An 18,595-nucleotide genomic window follows, 5' to 3' on the forward strand; every position below is an offset into this window, starting at 1 on the left:
GAGCACTGGACGACCTACCCCCTCCCAATCCCCCCTCCGTGAACCCCCCTACTTCCCCTACCCGCTCCCCCCCCAACCCCCTCCTCCCCCTTCCTACCCTGCCCCTCTGCCCCCTTCCCCGCCTCGCCCTACCCCGTCCCTCCCTAACCCCAACCAAGAACTCCTATGAACGGTCCATAGTCCCAGGCCGGTTTACTCCCAGTTCTGGCCTGTGGTGACAAAACATGATGAGGTACGAGGTTGTGGCGACCCATTCGGCTCCCCGCCCGCACCACCGCCGGACCCGCTGAAGCAAAAAGTGAAGAAAGCCCCTGACTCTCCGTGCTCAGTGGCCCGTTGCTGTGTCCCTGGACACTTCCTGAATCGCCGATGCTTGCCCCAGCGCCACCGCAGCAGGGTCCGGTTTCGATGCGACTTTGGATGAACGGTAGCGGCCCACTCTCTGCCACCCGTCCTGCGAGGGGCGTGGGGATTGTTCCTGGGTGGGTTTCAGAGCGTCCTCTGTTGAGTGGGGCTCTTCAGGAGGGTCAATACCCAGCAGGGTACATGTTTCCGCAGGTACCTGAGTTGGTGTAGGGATCCTTGCCATTTGAAGACTAGACGGAAGGGGTGGCCCCACGAGTAGGGGATTCCTTTTTCTCTGAGAAATGAGGTGGCAACTCTGAAAGCCTTCCGTTTATGCAGGGTGATGGCCGAGAGGTCTTGATACAATGCCACCTGGTGTCCTTGGTAGCTTAGGGGCTGTTTCCGCCGTGCGGGCAGGAGGATCCTCTCCTTCAGAGGGTTGTCTGGGAGGAAGGCCAGGATGTCAGGTGGTGGTGCAGGGGCCCGTCGCGACATGCCCACTTTGTGAGCTCGGTCTATTCGAATGGGAAAGTCTGAGTCCTCCCCTAGGATGTCCCTGAACATCTCTTGCAGGAAGCGTGTGACGTTGTCCCCTTCCATTTTAGACGGAACACCACGGACCCTGATGTTGTTCCTCCGAGAGCGGTTCTCGAGGTCCTCCATGTGAGCCTGGAGATCCACTTGTTGGTCCTTCAGGCGGATAACTTCCTGCTGTAGCTGATCTAGTTCCTCGCTCCGGGCCTGTGTTGATTCCTCCTCTGCTGCCACTCTTTCCCCTAGGCCAGTGGTTCCCAAACTTTTTTGACCCGTGGCTCCCTTGACCTAATTGGCAGTTGGCCGTGGCTCCCCACCAATTCTTTACCGGTGGGCGGGAGGGGGTGGGGGCGGGGGGTTTAAGCACGACCTCGGGAGTACCTACTGTCGGCTTCCTAAAGTAATTGGGATGCAATGAAGGTATTATAATCATATTTGTAACAAAATAAAAAGATAACACTTGTTTAATAAGAACTCGTTAAGTGAAAAACGATACTACAAGATTTATGGCCATATGTTTCCATGCACCTTTTTTTAACCACACAATTGTTAAATTGACTTTTTTTACTGTAAAAGGGAGAAGACTGAACTCACAACAGGACAACCGGTTATAAAAAGTGAATAAATAGGATTTTAAAGATCCATAGTAAATATTTTGGATAGAACAAATGATACATTCTAGAACAAATGCAAGCTCTGTGATACCATGTCAAGTAAAAACTGGCCAACTCCCCAATTCTCACAGACTGAAGGGTGAGTACCCTTCATGTCTAACCTCATGATTGAGGAGGAGGAGATGTGGCCAAATAGCTAAAGATGTCAACTCTCAACACCCTGTGATTCTGAGCTGGGCAAATCATTTGACCCCCCCATGACTAAGAAAAAGCAGCCTGTAGTCTGGTACTCTTATAAAATGTCTGGTTCTCATGTGAAGCATGAGTAAAAAGGTGGGCTCCATGGAGCTCATTGCATCGTTGGACTGCATTTTATAAATGTTGGCAACAGCATGCCATGCCACATATATAGTATTTACATTTTCCAGCTTGTGTGCACGAGTTTCCCCTGTCCAAAAAAGCAGGAAAATTAAAATACAGTATATGTGGCATGGCATGCTGTTGCCAACATTCATAAAATGCAGTCCAACGATGAAATGAGCTCCATGGAGCCCGCCTTTTTACAGTAAAATTATTATTCAAATACCATGCTGATCTTCGCTCCAACCTCCGTTTTACAGCTGTACCACCAACATTATTTTTACTGTGAAATTTACAGTAAAAATAATGGTGGTGGTACAGGTGTAAAACGGAGGTTGTGCCGAATTTTACTCATGTGGAGAACAATGAATCCGTAAATCACACAAATGAGGGAACTAGATGCGCCAGTCAACATTCAATAAGCAAGATTCATTCCTAAACTGCAGGATCACTTCAATAATAAGAACCCATTATGCAGTTTAACACTGAAAATTGTAAACAAAAGGAAATGGAAGCCAGAAAGGGAATCCCAGAACCTTCAAATTCACCTGGGCGTTCTGATTTTGTTTAATGACACAGAGGAAGAACCTGGCACTTCTTTCCCACAATAACCTTTTTAAGGAATTGTTACCCAAGGGACTCAGGCGCGCAACACCCATTGGGCTCACGGGGCTTCAACACCCCCCCCCCCCCCGCCACCCCTCCCCTCGTGTGTGTCAGCCCGGGCTGACACGTCTTCCTGGGCTGGCGAGCATCTAAATTGAGTACTTAACAGGTCTTTAAAAGACCATGAATTGTAAATGAGGCTTTTGTTGCCATTATCGTGTCCTTTTGCTCGTTTTTCAAAGATGCATGTTACTATGAAAAGGCTGGCTCCACGGACCGACTTAAAGTTAAAGTCAAGCAGTCAAACTCAAACACAAAATATGCAGGGGACACGTGATTTACAGCTGACACACAAAACTTCACTTTCCCACAACATGCGCGCGGCGCCCCTGGCACCTCATGGCGGCGCACCGGGGTGCCGCGGCGCACAGTTTGGTAACCACGGCCCTAGGCCATCGACATCCCTCCTCAGCTCGCGGTGTTCCCCGGCCATTTCCTGTTTTAGCGTTTGGAAATCGTCTCGCAATGAGCTGAATAAGGTCTCCAGGAAAGTTTTTGTAATAGCCGTGTCCCCGTCTCCTGTCCCCGGGGTCTCATTCTGCCCCCCTTGTGGGGTGTGCGGGGGGCTCTTCTCCCCTTTAGAGTTGCCCTTGGCCAACATTTCAGGAATCGTGCGACCTCCCCTCCGGCCAATGTTGGCCATGATGCTCCTTCTTCCTCACCTCGGTCTCCTTCTCGTACCGGTCCGGCGGGGGGTAGTGTGTTGGTCTGCGTTTCCTAGCCCTGGCCACTGCTCTGGGGCTCGGGATCCCCCCCGGTGGCCACCTCTTTGGTGGCGGCTCTAGAACGCTCCCCCGGGTCCCAGAGTCTCAGGTCCCCCCGGGCGACTCGCTCTTATGGTGGGGTGGGTGCCTCTATGACCGGGGGGGGTCTACCCCAATGCTGCGCTGTCCGTGATCTGGGCAGGTTAGAGCCCTTATGTTGTTCCGGGCCCCCTGCAGGCCCTGCCGACAATCTCCTCAGTCCCCACGGGGCACTCGCCCTTTTTGGTCGGCCCTTGGTTGCTGGGGGTATGATGCTTCCACGTCCCACCTCACACTGTGGTTGCCTTATGCCGAGTCTCGGCCCCGGGATGCAATTTGCGCGTCTCTGGGGGTATTTCACTTGCCGTCTGCTTGCTCCCCCAGGTCCCGGTCCCTGTCGCCCCCCAGGGCCCCCGCCAGATGGAGGCTATGCTGGGTCGCCCCCGGATCTCCTGCCAATTAAACTGCTCCCTCCGTGTGCCCTGCGATCGCCGGTGTAGGCCCCAGGCCCTGGGGCTCGAGTTTCGCGCCTCCAGGGCGCCACCGCGGCCTCTCACCTCACGTTCTGTACAACTGCTGTTATGCCTCCATCAAACCCCAGCCTTAGCCCGCACCTCCAGGGCCCCGGCCTTTATACTGCTGGTGTCCGGTAGCTCCAGCTTCCCCCTGCTGTGACCGTGGATTCGTGGTGCCGCCCCTCACCACCAGGCGTAGTGTGGAAAATTAGTACGGTTTGGTAAACATTATCTGCGCCATCTTGCCCTTTTTCCCTGATGCCACACTTTTTGTCGTACGCACCCGCCATTTTAGGTGCCCCGATCAGAACCACCCTCCGCACGCCACCGGCCCCCAGCATAGCCCTTCGCCCTCGCAAAGCCCGCACGCAGACAACCCCCCACTCTCGCATGCTTTGGGTCATAAACCCCCCTTCAGCGCAGCTCTGCCTCAGAGCCCCATCCTGTCCCCAGCGCGACACCTCCCTTCATTCCTTTCATGGTCCCAGACCCTTTTGATTCCTCGTTCCCAGGCCGACACCTAGCTCTGCCGATACTGTTTATTGCCCCTCCCTGTACAGTAGAAAGCTTCCCTCATCAAAGGACCCCCGAGTTGATCAAAGCCCCCATCCCACGAGATCCGATCACACCCCCACATTCCATGAATCAGCGGAATGTCCAGCTGCGCGATAGTCATCACCTGTTGTAACCGGGGTGGGGACTTCAACTGTAAATATGTGTGGGAACGGGCTTGAAGGGGAGATTCGGAGGATATCCTTTCATACTTCAAAGCATTACAAGACTGTGTTACCTGCAATAAAATTCATTTAACTGTGTATAAGAGGCCAGGCCTCAGAGATGCGGTTAGAGCACCTCGTGACGATACCTGCTGTCTGAACTGATGTGTTCTCCTCCGGAGAGAATAAACCTTGTTTCCTGCCTTCCCGTCTCTAGCGCCTGCCTCTTCATTGATTAATATTTCGTAGGTTATAGAGGCGATACCGCCGGGCAAATATCGATTGTCCGTTGACCTTAGTTTTCACAGTAGGCCGCCAATCCGGGGGGGGGGGGGTCGATTTTCGCGTCTGCCAGCTCAGTGTCCAGCTCTCATGTTGGGGTGGGAGCCTCTATGCCCGGGGGTCTACCTTGATTCAGAACTGTCCGTGATCTGGGCAGGCCGGGCCCCCGATGTGGCTCCGGGTACCCCACCGGCCCCGTCTATGATCTCTTCTGTCCCCACAGGGCACTCGCCCCTTTGGTCGTCTCCCTGTTGCTGGGGGTGTGCGCCTCTGTGGATACTTCACTAATCGCCTGCTTGTTCCCCCAGGTCTCCGTTCCTGTTGCTCCCCTGGGCTTCTGCTGGTTAAGGGTCGTGCTGCTGCTGGATCGTCCCCGGTTCTCTTGCCAATTATCTTGCTCCCTCCGTGTGCCCCACAGTCACCGGTGAAGGGTCTGGGCCTCGGAGCTCGAGTTTCGCGCCTCCCGGGCGCCGCAGTGGCCTCTCACCTCGCGTTCTGTGCCACTACTGCTCCGCCTCCATCAGACCCCCGTCGCAGGCCCAGGCCCTGCCGGAGTCCGGTAACTCAGTCTTCCCCCTGCTGTGGCCGTGGGCTCGTGGGGCCGCTCCTCACATCCCGGCGCAGGCCGCAGATCCGGGGGGTCGATTTCGGCGTCCACCGGCCCAAGGGACCTCGCCTCCGCCGCTCCGCTCTCCTGCTGTGTGCCTCGGTCCCCGGGTGCTGCAACTCCTCTGCCTCTGCGACCGGGCCGTCACCTGCTCTGCGGCCCTCAGTGACCACGCTGGCAGTCCCCAAGTGGGAGAGGGGCACTGCGGACTAGCGGGCTCCTCCGGCCACCATTTCTATCAGCGCCGAGTTCACGGGTGCAGTTAGTCTCCGGGAGGACGCCTCGCCTGCTGCAAATCACCGGAGGAATGCCTCTAGCTCCTCACACCATTCCCGGTAAGATTCAGCCGAGTCCGGGGTTTGGGTGCTATACTAAGGGTCTCAGCGGTGGTCCTGGACGGGGAGCCTCGCCTGCAAGCATCCGCTCAGGCCGCCATCTTGACCACGTTCCCCTATTAGACCCTTTTAGGTTTAAAGCATTTTATTGCATATTATTGAGACAATACAAAAACATGAAATACTGCTGCCAAAAACAAGTGCTACAGCCCAGCAATTGAAAGCGCGCCGAGGCGCTGAGTCTTTCCCCATGAAAGGCCCAGAAGGCTAGCTTGTCTTGATGCTAAGAAAACGACAGCAGTGCAAGAAAGGAACAACCCCCCCAAACCCCCCTCCTCTACCCAACTCCCCCAAGGCCCCCCCTCCCCCCAACCCCCATCCCCGTCCAGTGCCCCATCCCCGTCCCACCCCCCCCCCCCTCATCTCCCCCCGCCGGCAAGTTCCGTCCAAACACCCTTCAGGGAGCTGATGCAGCAGGCGATGTCAATCTCAAGAGGCGAAGATACCTCGGGCAAGTAAGTTCCCTAAATTCAGTGACCAGCAGAGAGTGAAACGGTTGCCAGAGGTCATTGAACTGCTCCACATCCCCAGCTACTGTGAGCGACAACTTCTCCATGCCCAACACATGCCACAATCTATGCAACCAACCAGTGAGGGAGGGGAGTGTGGTGGTGCGCCAGTGTATGAGGATGTTCTGGACCGCAAAGCCCAGCGCAATAGCAATTTGTCGGCCTCTACGGGATTTCAGGGGATACATCAGCCGATTAGGGAGGCCTAGCAGTACATACGCGGGGAAGCGTGGCAGCTCTATAGCAAAGTGTGTATCAATCTCATCTAACACCTCTTTCCAGTAGGCCTGCAGCAGCGGAAAATCCCACAGGACATGCGTAAGTGTGCCCACCTGCCCACATGCCCTCCAACAGTTACCATCAATATTACAGTTCATCTCGCGCAGTCTTTCAGGAGTGTAATACCAGTAGGTGGTCACTTTAGTAAATGTTTCGGTGAGTCCCGTGTGGTATGCAGAGTGTCGCGCTCGGTATGAGATCTGGTCCCACTCTTTATGGCTCAGCGTCCTCCCCAGCTCCCGTTCCCACCGCTCCCTGCCCGGGTTGTAGAAGTGAGAGGAAGGGGGTTGCAAAAACTTGTAAAGGTCGGAGATCAGTTTCGCGTCGGAGGTACGAGACAAAAGCCATCTCTCGTAGGGAAGAATACTTCTATCTGCCGTCTCCCGCACTTTTTTTTTTTTGCAGAGTTTTATATAGCGCAAACTAGAACCAAACCGAATCAGTTATCAGAGCGCTTTACATAGCACCAGTTACGTTACATGAGGACACACTTTCATTTTTTTTTTAGGCACGGGGAGATTAAGTGATTTGCCCAGAATCACAGGGGGTTTTTGGCGTCGTTACCGAGACTCGAACCGAGTTCCCCAGGTCCGAGGTCGAGCGCCCTAGCCGTTAGACCAACCCCTCTCCACTTGCGGGTGCAACGCCCAGTGGCGTGCTTGTAGGTATCTCAGTCTCTCCGTCTCAGGCAACTTGTATTCCTGTCTGAAATTCGGAAAGGGAATAACGCCTTCCGAGTCATACATGTGAAACAGAGTCCTGCACCCCGCGGCCCTCCAGTGCGTGAAAGCCCCCGGTTCCATTCCTGGGGTGAAGTCCGGGTTCTCAACCAAAGGTGTAAGTGGCGAGGGGAATGTGGTAAGTCCGTGGGCGACACTCGTGGCGTCCCACACCTTTAACGGGACCCGCGTAACAAAAGACGCGTACAAATTGGGGGGTGGGTGGGCCCTGCGTAAGAAGGGCACTTCCTGCAGCGGCCGACCCGCCACTGCCTGGTCCTGGAAGAGCCAGTGCTTATCTGACTCCCATTTGCTCCACTCCACAAGGTATCGCAATTGTGCCGCCTGTAAGTAGTTGCGTAGGTCTGGTATCCCCAATCCCCCCGCTTCAGGGGCCAATGTGGAAAGCGCCCTCTTCAGTCTAGGTTTGCGGCCTTGCCAGATGAAACGCGCAAGATCCGCCTGCGTTTGCTGAAACCACCCCGAGGGGGGCTGAAGAGGCAGAGCCCGGAACAAATAAAGGATTTGTGGCAGGACCGTCATCTTAACCGCGGCTATCCTGCCGAGCCAGGACAACGTGCCTTTATTCCAACGTCCCAGTTCCTCTCTGATTTTCTTGCCCAAAACAGTGAAGTTGGCAGTCACCATAGCAGGCAGGGTGGGTGCCAGTAAAATGCCTAAATAAGGCATGAGCTCCGACAACCACTGCATGGGGAAGAGGCTCTGCAGCTCGGTTCTTGTGGCCGCAGACAGCGACACATCCAACGCCACCGATTTCCCCAAGTTCATTTTGAGTCCCGCGACCGCCGCAAAGGCGTCCAGATCCGCAATGCATGCCGGGACGCCCTTTTCGGGTCGTCCAGGGTCAGAATAACGTCGTCTGCATACAGACTGACAATGTGGGTGTACCCCCCCATTTTCACCCCTGTCGCACACGGGTTCTGGCATATCCTTTGGGCAAATGGCTCCATATACAGAGCGAAGAGCAACGGGGACAGCGGACATCCCTGCCTGGTGCCCCTCTCTATCGTAAAACTCTGTGAACTGCAGCCATTCACCCGCACCGTCGCAGAAGGAAACTTATAGCAGTTAAATACCAGGGAGCGAAATTTCTCCCCAACTCCTACCTTCGCTAGGACCCGTTCTAAGTAAGGCCAGTGTACCCGGTCGAACGCCTTCTCCGCGTCCACCGCCAGCATCATTCTCTCTCCGGGAATCCAGGAGGCCTTCTCTAGGAGATGTACCACCCTTTTAGTATTGTCCACCGTCTGCCTCCCGGGGACGAATCCCGCCTGATCAGAGTCCACCAAACCTGGCAAGTGGAGTGCCAACCGGGCCGCGAGGATCCCAGTATACAGCTTGAGATCAACATTGAGGAGGGAGATCGGTCTATATGAGCCGCAGCGGGTCCGGTCTTTCCCCGGCTTGGGGATGACAGTCACGGTGGCCCGCAAGAGGTCAGGCGGGATGGCGCCCGGTTCAGAGAACGAGTTGAAAAGACGGGTAAGGATAGGCGCCAGCGTCGTACAGAATGTCTTATAAAAAAGCGACGTATAGCCATCTGGTCCCGGGGCCTTGCCGTGCTTCAGTTTAGAAATAGCGGTGACCACTTCCTCAATGCGAATGTCCCTTTCCAGGTATTCCGCCTGAACCGGAGCCAGGGAGGGGAGGGTGACCGAGTCCAGGTACTCCTCCATCTCGGGCTCTGATGGGGTGAGTCGCCCGCATACAAACCCGCATAGAACTGACGGAAGGCCTCAGCAATCTGGGCATCCTCCGTGACCACCACCTCGTCGGAGGTCATGATCTCCCTCACCTGATGTTGTTGGTGCGCCACTCTGAGCTTGTACGCCAGAAGCCGACCACATCTGTCCCCCCCTGTATAATACGCATGTCTTAGACGCAATGCCGCATACTCCGCCCGGTCCATATCCAGGGCCGACAGGAGTTTCCTCGCTGCCTTAAGTTGCCGCCAGACTCTGGGAGCCCCCGTACGGTGATGCACCTGCTCGAGTTCACGGACCCGTTGTGCGAATTCGTCCCGTTTGTGCTGCCGTTCCCTGTTCTCCGCCGAGGAAATGGCTATAAATTACCCCCTGAGGACCGCCTTCAAGGCTGCCCACTGTGTCGCTAAAGAGGTGTCGGTGTTATCGTTGTGATCCAAATAGTCACGTATGGTATCCGTAATATGCTTCACCACCGTCTGTTTGTGGAGCAAGGTGTCCCTGAGGCGCCAAACTCCGCGCGTTCAGGGCATTGGCGGTAAGCTAAAAGTGCCTGCGACCGGAGCATGATCCGACAGGGAGAGGACCCCTATCTCGGAAGCCGTGGCCAGCGCACAGACCGGACCCGTAACCAGGAGGTGGTCCAGTCTCGCATATGTATTATGCGCATGTGAATAAAAGGAATAATCCCTATCGGTGGGATGGAGGCGGCGCCAAAGGTCGTGGAGATCCAGGTCCGCCAATTGGGACCTGCATGCGGCTGAGAGTTCCCCAGTCTGCGGGAACCGCTGCGCCGATCTATCCAGAGACGAGTCGAAGACCATATTAAGGTCCCCTCCTATGATGATATGTATGTCCGGAGTGGCAGTGATGTCCACTAGGGCCGTGCTGAAGAACCGCTCCTGGTGCTCGTTGGGGCTGTACACAGACCCGATGGTAAACACGATGCCCCCAAGCTTAAACCGGTACGCTAGTAGCCTCCCCTTCTGTTCCGTAAGTTTGTGCAGGACCTCCCCTTTGAATCGCCTCGCTACCAGTATCGCCACCCCTGCTGTCTTGGTAGTGTGAGAAGAGAAAAATTGTGTCGGGAATTTATGGGAGCGCAGCCTATGGCAATCGAGGGCCAGCAAGTGGGTCTCCTGCAATAGACAGATATCTGCCTGTGTGTTTTCTAATAGGGACAGGACCGCTTCCTTTTAACCGGATTGTTCAACCCCTTAACATTAAGGGTCACAACCTTAAGGGTCGTCAAAGGCATCGGAACAAATGTGGGCACAAGCAATGGACCTCCGTCCACGTGGGGCGGAGCAGTGATAAGCAGCACACGAGAGCCCAAGGGTATGGGAGCAGGCGTGTGTACAGGCAATAGATCCCCGCCGAAACGGGGTGGTACAAAAGCATGTATTGTGTGTGAGCCCAGCTAGGACGGTAAGACTCGGAAAGAGCACCGGACCAACCCCCCCTAACCCCCCAACCAACCCCTCTCCCCCACCACCACCCCTCCTGTGCCCCCCTCCCTTCCCTGGTTCCCCCCAACCAGCCCTCTACAACTAGGACAACAAACCCTGCCATGTTCGACCCCTCCACTGCACCCACCCCCCCCCACACCCAAGAAGCAAAAAGTGAAAAAACAGCCATCTCAACGCTGCAGTAGTTCCCCCAACTCCCCCCACCCCCTGCAACAACCCCGCAAACCTCATAGTCCCAGGCCGGTTCCAAGTGGAACGAGTCTGTGGTGAGTCACTGTAGTGGATGTCCAGCCACCACGTCTTCCTCGCCGCCCCCCCACCCCCAGCCCCCGGTGCAGCAATAGAAACAATGCAAGAAAGGTGATCTCCCCCGGAATCAACTTAGGCCGCATATCAGGCTGTGAGGGCCACTGCTCGTACAGCCTCTTCCATTCCTGCTCTCACTGTAGGCGAGTCTGGTCTGGAGCCCCGCCTCGAGCCCCGCCGCCGCGGAGCCAGCTGCCAACCATCCCTGGTCATTCTCCGCCCTCGAGGCGACTGCTCCCTCTCCTCCGCCACATCAATGCCCAGTACAGCACACGTATCTCTGAGAGAGCGAAGCTGATGCAGCGTTCCATTCCAACGAAAAATGATGCGGAATGGGTGTCCCCATGAGTACGGTGTTTCCTTTTCCCGCAAGAAATCCGTGGCCACCTTGAACGCTCGCCGTTTCCTGAGCGTAATCGCCGAGAAGTCCTGGAATAGGGCCACTGGATAATCCCTTAGCTGCAAAGGTTCACGCTTCCTCGCTTCCCAGAGGATACGTTCTTTAAGTGCGTAGTCAGGTAAGTAAGCAAGAATGTCTGGTGGCGGGGCTGGAGGATTCCGTGCCTGGCCCACGCTGTGGGCCCTGTCGATCCGAATCGGAAAGTCCACGTGTTCCCCCAGAATCTCTCTGAACAACACCTGGAGAAAACCCGCCACATCCGCACCCTCTTCCTTGGATGGCACTCCCCGAACCCGTATGTTGTTTCGCCGGGATCTGTTCTCGAGGTCCTCATTGGGTGCCTGAAGGTCCAGTTGTTGGTCCTGTAGCCGCAGGACCTCCTGCTGCAGGTGAGGAATTTCTTCATCCCTAGAGTGTCCGGCAGTCTCCATGGTAGCCACCCCTTCACCAAGACTGTCCACTTCGCGCCTCACCTCTCGAACCTCCCCCGCCACCTCCTGTTTCAATGTGTTGAAGTCCTCACGCAGGGAGTTGAAGAGGGTCTCTAAGAAAGACCTGGTAATGGGGACCTCTCCTTCCCCAACTCCCTGCGCGGCTCTGGATGTGCGCGGGGAGGTGGACCCCTTCTCTCCTTTCTGTTGTCCCCTGCCCAGCATCTCCGGCAGGGTTCGATCTCCTTTCTTCCCACGCTGCACTGCCATATCGCTGCACCTCACTGCCGCAGCACCGCACCCTGTCGCACTGCGGAGGTTGCCCACCTTCACCGCCGCTGGCACCCGGCCACCGGCCCGTCGGTATCCGCGACTGCGGGTCCTTCACGGGGGGGTCACTCCTCGCCCCCGGACGGTCGCGGCACAGTCCGCCGGGCTCTTTATCCTTAACTCCGCAGCCGGGGGCCTCCGCCGCTCCGACGAGTCTCGCTCCACCCCTCGGGCCGGCCTCCTCACTGAGGGCCTATTCACAAGGCGGGATCCGCGGGGAGTCAAAGTGTCTCTGCGGCCCCCGTGTCGAACCCTGATGTGCTCTTGTCTTGGGGCCCGGTGCACGTCCGGGTTCTCAGAGCCACCCACAGGCCTCCGTCAACACCTCCTCACCTGCGGGGGCCCAGTCCGGGGGCACACCAACTGCACCGAGGTCCCAGATCCGCGGTAGCTCCCAACCGAGGAGAAGGCCGCAAAAATAATCGCCAATGCCGGTGGGGGCGGGGGGGACAAGCCCGATGGCCGCCCGACTCTCAGCAGCCACACCACACCCTCGCCAAGTCGCAGTCCCACAGCGGAGCCCCTCGGGCATCGATGCCCAGGACCTAGCCAGGAGCCCGGGCTGCCCCTCGAACCCGGGCGTCGCCCCCAGTCCACCTCGATCCCCGCGCCCCCAGGTCTTGGGGGGGGGGTCACTGCCACCACCGAGGCTCACCTCCGCTGAATCCGGGTCCGACCTCTGTTCCACCGCAGCACCGGCATAAATTAGGCGTCCCGCCGGGCCAGCCACAGCTCCACTCCAGGCCTCCAGGGAACAGGCTGCTCCACCACAACCACGTCCGGGGGGGGGCGCTCCACCAGGCACACCCAACGTCCGCCAGGTGGGGCCGATGCTCCGCCTCTGTCCCCGCGGCACCACAGGGACGCCCGACAGCTCTGCCCTGGTTCCAGGCCCGCACACGAGTCCGGTGCAGATACGGGCCGCGGCCCGTCCAGGAGCGGCTCCCACGTCGGGCCGGCACCTCCGCACCTCCGTCAGCCGCGTCGCTTGCGGCCCCTGGAGAGTCGGCCACGGCGGGGGGTCTAAGCAGTCTCCCGGTAGTCCGGCTGGGGGAAGGCCGCAGTCCCCGTCCTCGTCTCCGCTCCTGGGCCGTCGGGACTCCGCCCTGTTCCGGCCAGCGCCAGGCCCTGGCACGCATCCGGGGCAATCAGCAACTGTCCAGGCCCCTCCGGTAGGCGATTTAGCAGTTTTTTGTTCCGCCGACTGCACCGCGGCGTTCCAGCGTCTCCAGCCCCCACTAGAAGCGCGGGGGAGGAGGGGGGGGAGAACACGTCGAATGTAAGCACCGGGCCGGCCGGGGTCGGAGGAGCTCTCAGGGAACACGTCCTCTCACTCCGCCATCTTGGGCACGCCCCCTATTAGACCCTTTTAAAGTTTTAATTAAGGTATTGGCTTTATCGTTAGCAACTTTGTATGCCAGAATTTTCCCAATTTTATCGCCGGTATCATATTGGGATACTTGATGTTTATGTAATTTAGCACTGCTTTTTTCTCTGAATATTGTTTTCATAGCACATCTAAGATTCACTAATTTTAAGCCCAGTTCAACAGTATTTTGGGAACCCTGATGTAAAGCTTCAGCCAGTTGGTTTTCTAATGATAGAATGTTAGTGACCGTGATTTTAGTGATTTTTCGGTGCTCCGAGTTCTGTCTTAAAACAAATTGTTGAGTAAACCCCCTTATACTGGCCTTACAGGCAACCCAGACTATAATGGATGAGGTGGTTTTAAGATTTATAACAATAAATTCTGTGAGATGTTTTTTAAGTTGTGAGATTAACTCTGTATCTGATAATAAATACCTATTTACTTAATGGGTAGTCTTGAGCGCATTTGCGAAACAAGGCTTTTCACTGGACCGTTTAACTTCTCTTGTCTGTTGACATTGAACTCAATAGTGGCCTCAAGCTGCAGCGGACCCCCCCCACCTGACCGTCGTCAAGAAAAAGAATTCCTAAGAGTAAAGGTAAAATCTTGATCGCGACCAACCTGATGTCTGCATAGACCCCGAGATCCATCGCAGTTGGCCTGAAACTTTCACTCTGCCCAAAGCCTTGTGAAAAGCAGTGATTTATGAAAATTCTCAAAAATCATATATCCAAATATATGTATATACACACAATTTTTTAAAAAGTAGAGTTACTTAATGACTGTCTTGGTACCGATAAATGATTTAAACTGGGCCACAGCTACCCAATACCGAGTTTAGGATTGATTTAAACAAACCTAACTGGACCTGGTCTCACAACCACACCAAATATGAATTCAGTTCATCACATTAAGATTCTAATGCTTTTGGATTAGATTGCTTCTTGCCAATCTCCAGAATTACCAGTCTCTGCAGAGACTGTTCAAGACCAAAACATCTCAGGAAATCATAATACTGTTAGCTCTGGACCATCTTAATGCCAACGTACACAGCTCTTGGGTCTCCGAGAAAACAGTTACCTCATCCTAGAAAATCACGTAAAAGGTCCAATATGTGCCAGTAGAATTACACACTGTAGTAACCCATTTGCAAAGGGGAAGGCGTTTATTGGGGGACACTTACCCTTTGAGAATGTTTAAAAAAAAAAAATGAAACTTCAAACTTTCTTTTTTTCTTTTTAAAAGCATCCTGTGTTCCTTTAGGAAAATGGGCTGCATTTAAAAAACAGAAAAGAAAAAAAAGATTGCTTCATTAAAAAGCAATCAGAGACGTGGTGGTCTGCTGCCCCCAGCAGGCCACCATCCCTGTGATGGCTACGATTCCCAATGGGTACCAAATTCCCAATGGGTATACCGACCTCATTAATATGCATGGGGTAGGTCTATTTGCAAACCACTAGGAATCGATAACGAAACTCAGGAGTTTCATACATAAGGAATACCGATTTCCTAATTGTGACTGAGTAAATCGCAATTAGGAAATCGGTATTCCTAATGTTCGTACATCTAGCCCTAAGAAGCCAAACAGTTGTTGTGTAAACTCTGTACGTGCCCAAGATTATTACTGAGAAACATTATAGTCTATGAAATCAAGCACTTTAGGGTTTTGTACAACTGGTATTCTGAACCCACATATTTGAAAGTGCTTTCACATGGGATTATGAAGAAAAAGAAGTTTTGGTGAAATAAAATATTTGCCTACGGTCACACAATTTAATTGAGAAAGCTGCAATTTATCCAGGTTTCGGTTAGTACAAATCAACCACTAAATGGGTATCTGTGAGCCTTTCCTTATGTGAAGGATTTGTTTTTACCCCTTTGTGAATATGTCAGCAGAACTCGACCCAAAGGAATTGCTGTGCTTTACATTAGCGCCCTTTACATTATACAAGTCCAAGTTAATTTTTTGTAGGCATGGGGCGATTAAGGATTTTGCCCATAATCACTGGATGTCGAGTTGATAACGAGACTAACCTGGTTCCTCAGTTCCAGGGAAGTAGTTCTGGCTGTAAGGCCACATCCTGAGTAGAGTGAAGGGTGGTAGGCAGAAGACACATGAAAGCTCGGCTCGTTATGGGCTCCAGAATCCAATAGAACCTCGAGCTGAGCCAAATCCTGGCTCGAGCTTGCAGTGGCTCGCCCTGCCCACCTGTAACATGGTGATCACATTAAGTAGGGTGATCAAGCATCCGTAAATTTCACGGACTGCACGTAATTTGGGCATCTGGTCCATTGTCCATAAGGGTTTCTTCCACGGACGCATTTAGTCCGGACGCCTTTAGTCCGTAATTTCTGACATTGGAGTGAGCTGCCCACTGCAAGCAGCCTGTAACTCTAACTGCAGGGGGCAGCTCACACTCCTGCTGTGATCTGTGGCATGCAGTAGCCTCTCCCCGACCTGGCACAGACTATCAGGCCCATTATCATTCTGTATGTTGGCCTAATTATCACAACATAATGGGTCTCTCTGCCCAGTGACAGCATTTCGGATCGGGTGTTTTTTTCCAGTGGGGGTGAGGGGGAATGTAAGATCCGAGAAGCCTTCAGCTGTGATCTTTTTCTTCACTTTTTTTTTTTTTAAATATGCAAACGCAGGTGTTTCCCTCGCATACACCACAGATCCAGTGAGTGCAAGGTTCTCTCAACCTAAAATAAACTTATTTTGACTTGTGCTTGTGTTGGTGGACTATTTACTTATGCACTATTGTGCAACTTCCTCTATTGTGTATACAAAACGTACCTTTAGTCCCAGATTTTTGTCCTGAATTCGGACCTTCTGTCCTGAATTTTGACCCTTTGTCTTGAATTTGTGCACTCACTGTCCTGAATGTGCACCCATGCCAGTTGGTCACCCTATCATTAACAGGGGTTTCATAATGTAAAATGGTATATCTCTCACTGACTAGTTTAACTTGAATTATTTTTTTCGTTAAAGTGTGTTATTTTACGTGCAGTTACTAGAAGGCGAAACATTGTTACAGATTATATTTTTCTTTTTTGCCACGCCTCTGATTTCGCCCCTCGCTAACCCCCCCTCTCCATCCCTTTACCCTCAGTTCACATACTTCTTTTAATGCACTTCGACCACTTTTGAGACATTGTCGTAACGCAAACAGTTTAGTTTTAAGTCTACACCATACCTATAAATCCGCACCAGAAATGAACATTCGCCATCACAAAAACACATTCAAATATCCCCCGCTCGTTGTCATCCAACCCAAAAACATTCAAACGTATTAATTCACTGTTAGTTGACTGGTGTGACCATGTTTCTAAATTCTAATTATATTCACCCCCTTAAAAACGCAATAAACTGCCATGCACCCTACAGTTCTATAACTATCTCACGGCTACTCACATTGACCGCTCGTGAATTCAAACCGAAGTCCGCCGCGGTAACAATTCCATTAACGGGTGACTGTCATTTGCGCACCCTAACCAATCCCCTGACTGAATACATTCTGAGTTAGCAGTGCCACTAATGTGTTAAGTGACTCAGGATTGGAGCTCTTGAACACCCCACCCAATTTAGTGCGTCACACAGGATTGTGAAGTGCGGATTGGCTGTGGAGTCCATGTGTACATTTTTACAGTCCGTGGGACCGCCAATCGTGTTCGTGGAGTGAACGGTATTTGGCTGGAGTCCTACTTTAATCAAGAACCATAGGATGACAGACTGTCTTGTACTATGTCGACCATTCTAGGCTGCTGTCGCCTGTCGTTCTATATATAATGAGAGGTGGTTGGACCTCGTCAATGGCTATTTTTTTTTTTTTTTTTTATTTAATGCGATTTTATATAGCGCGAACTTTTCCCGAAAGTGTCAGAGCGCTTTACATAAGAACCAGTTGCAAAACATAAGGACTAAGGAGTACATGCGTTACATAAAAGATACAAACAGAAAACATTTCAAATGTACAAGATGTAAAGTCACACAAAGAAGAGACTGGTGATTAGAGTTATCTCTATATACATAGGGAAGAGCTACGGATGGATATACTCTAAGAGTCACATAGGAATGGTAGAGAGTACAAAGGTCTACTGCATATACTAGTGATTAGAGTTATCTCTATATACATAGGAAAGGGATACAGATGGATATACTCTAAGAGTCACATAGGAATGGTAGAGAGTACAAAGGTCTACTGCATATACTAGTGATTAGAGTTATTTCTATATACATAGGGAAGGGATACGGATGGATATACTCTTAAGAGTCACATAGGAATGGTAGAGAGTACAAAGGTCTACTGCATATACTAGTGATTAGAGTTATCTATATACAGAAAAGCAGAGTTCCATTAAGTGGGGTCGGAGGGGGGATGCAGTCACAGCACCAAGGGAGGGACAGAGAAGGGCAGGAAAGTGAGACAAACGAGAGAGGGAAGCAGATAGTAACGAGTAAGACAGCGAGGAGTGTCTCAGAGGCAACAGGAGAGACAATAGAAAGGTTCCACGAGCTACTATACCGAGGAACTATCGAGCACTCAAGTTGGAGGACATTCATACGAACCCAAAAATAGGTACTCTTACGACTCAGTTTCTCATTGTGAAGGATAATTACAAACTTGAATCCTTCCTGGACGACATTTTACCACAAGCAGCTAGGAAACTTTATGTGCAGTTTAGACACAGCACTCTACCTTTACGTGCCTATACTGCAAAATGGGCTGGTCAACTTTAATATGGGTGCCCTGCATGCAATTGCCAAGAGGAAACTGAACTGCATGTTTTATTTTTCTGTCCAGGATATCAGGGAGCACGACGCTCTTGGCTAATACAACTTTGCCGTAATTTGTGGTTCGAGCATTGCAGGGAGGCTTTTCAAGTCTTAAAATACGATACCTCCAAACCCATTGTTTTTGCTGTTTCCCGGTTTTTAAATATAATGTGGCGAAAGAGAAGGGGCTTCATTGCTAAAGAAAAGTAACCAAAACATGTTAGAGCATGGTTTATTAACACAGGTGCATAGCAAGTGGCTAGTGCTACAGGGTAACAGTTTTAATCATATCTGTTGTTTTTTTTCTCTGTATAATAGATTACATATTAATGTGTTTTAATATAATCTGGAAGTTTTAATTATTTATTGAAATATCTTTTTCTAATTCTCTGTTTCCCGAGTAGTTTGATACCAAATGAATTGATAACTGCTGCACTTGTGTTCACTTCATGTCTCTTCCCTTCCCTCCTTATTTCCTGGCAACCTTTATGTTCTCACCCGG

The 18,595-nt window shown here is 52.5% G+C and overlaps 1 protein-coding gene across 3 annotated transcripts in view; it reads right to left on the minus strand.

Annotated features, from left to right (window-relative positions):
- The window catches only part of SKA3 (spindle and kinetochore associated complex subunit 3), a 574,705-nt gene extending 557,844 nt beyond the window's left edge, over positions 1 to 16,861 (minus strand). For all 3 annotated transcript variants that reach the window (XM_078657087.1, XM_078657088.1, XM_078657086.1), the window contains exon 1: positions 16,732 to 16,861. The gene's annotated coding sequence lies outside the window, so the exon portion shown is untranslated. The remainder of the gene's footprint in view (positions 1 to 16,731) is intronic.
- Between the last annotated feature and the right edge of the window lie 1,734 nt (positions 16,862 to 18,595).

Source organism: Lissotriton helveticus, chromosome 8, assembly GCF_964261635.1.
Source record: "Lissotriton helveticus chromosome 8, aLisHel1.1, whole genome shotgun sequence".
Lineage (NCBI taxonomy): Eukaryota > Metazoa > Chordata > Amphibia > Caudata > Salamandridae > Lissotriton > Lissotriton helveticus.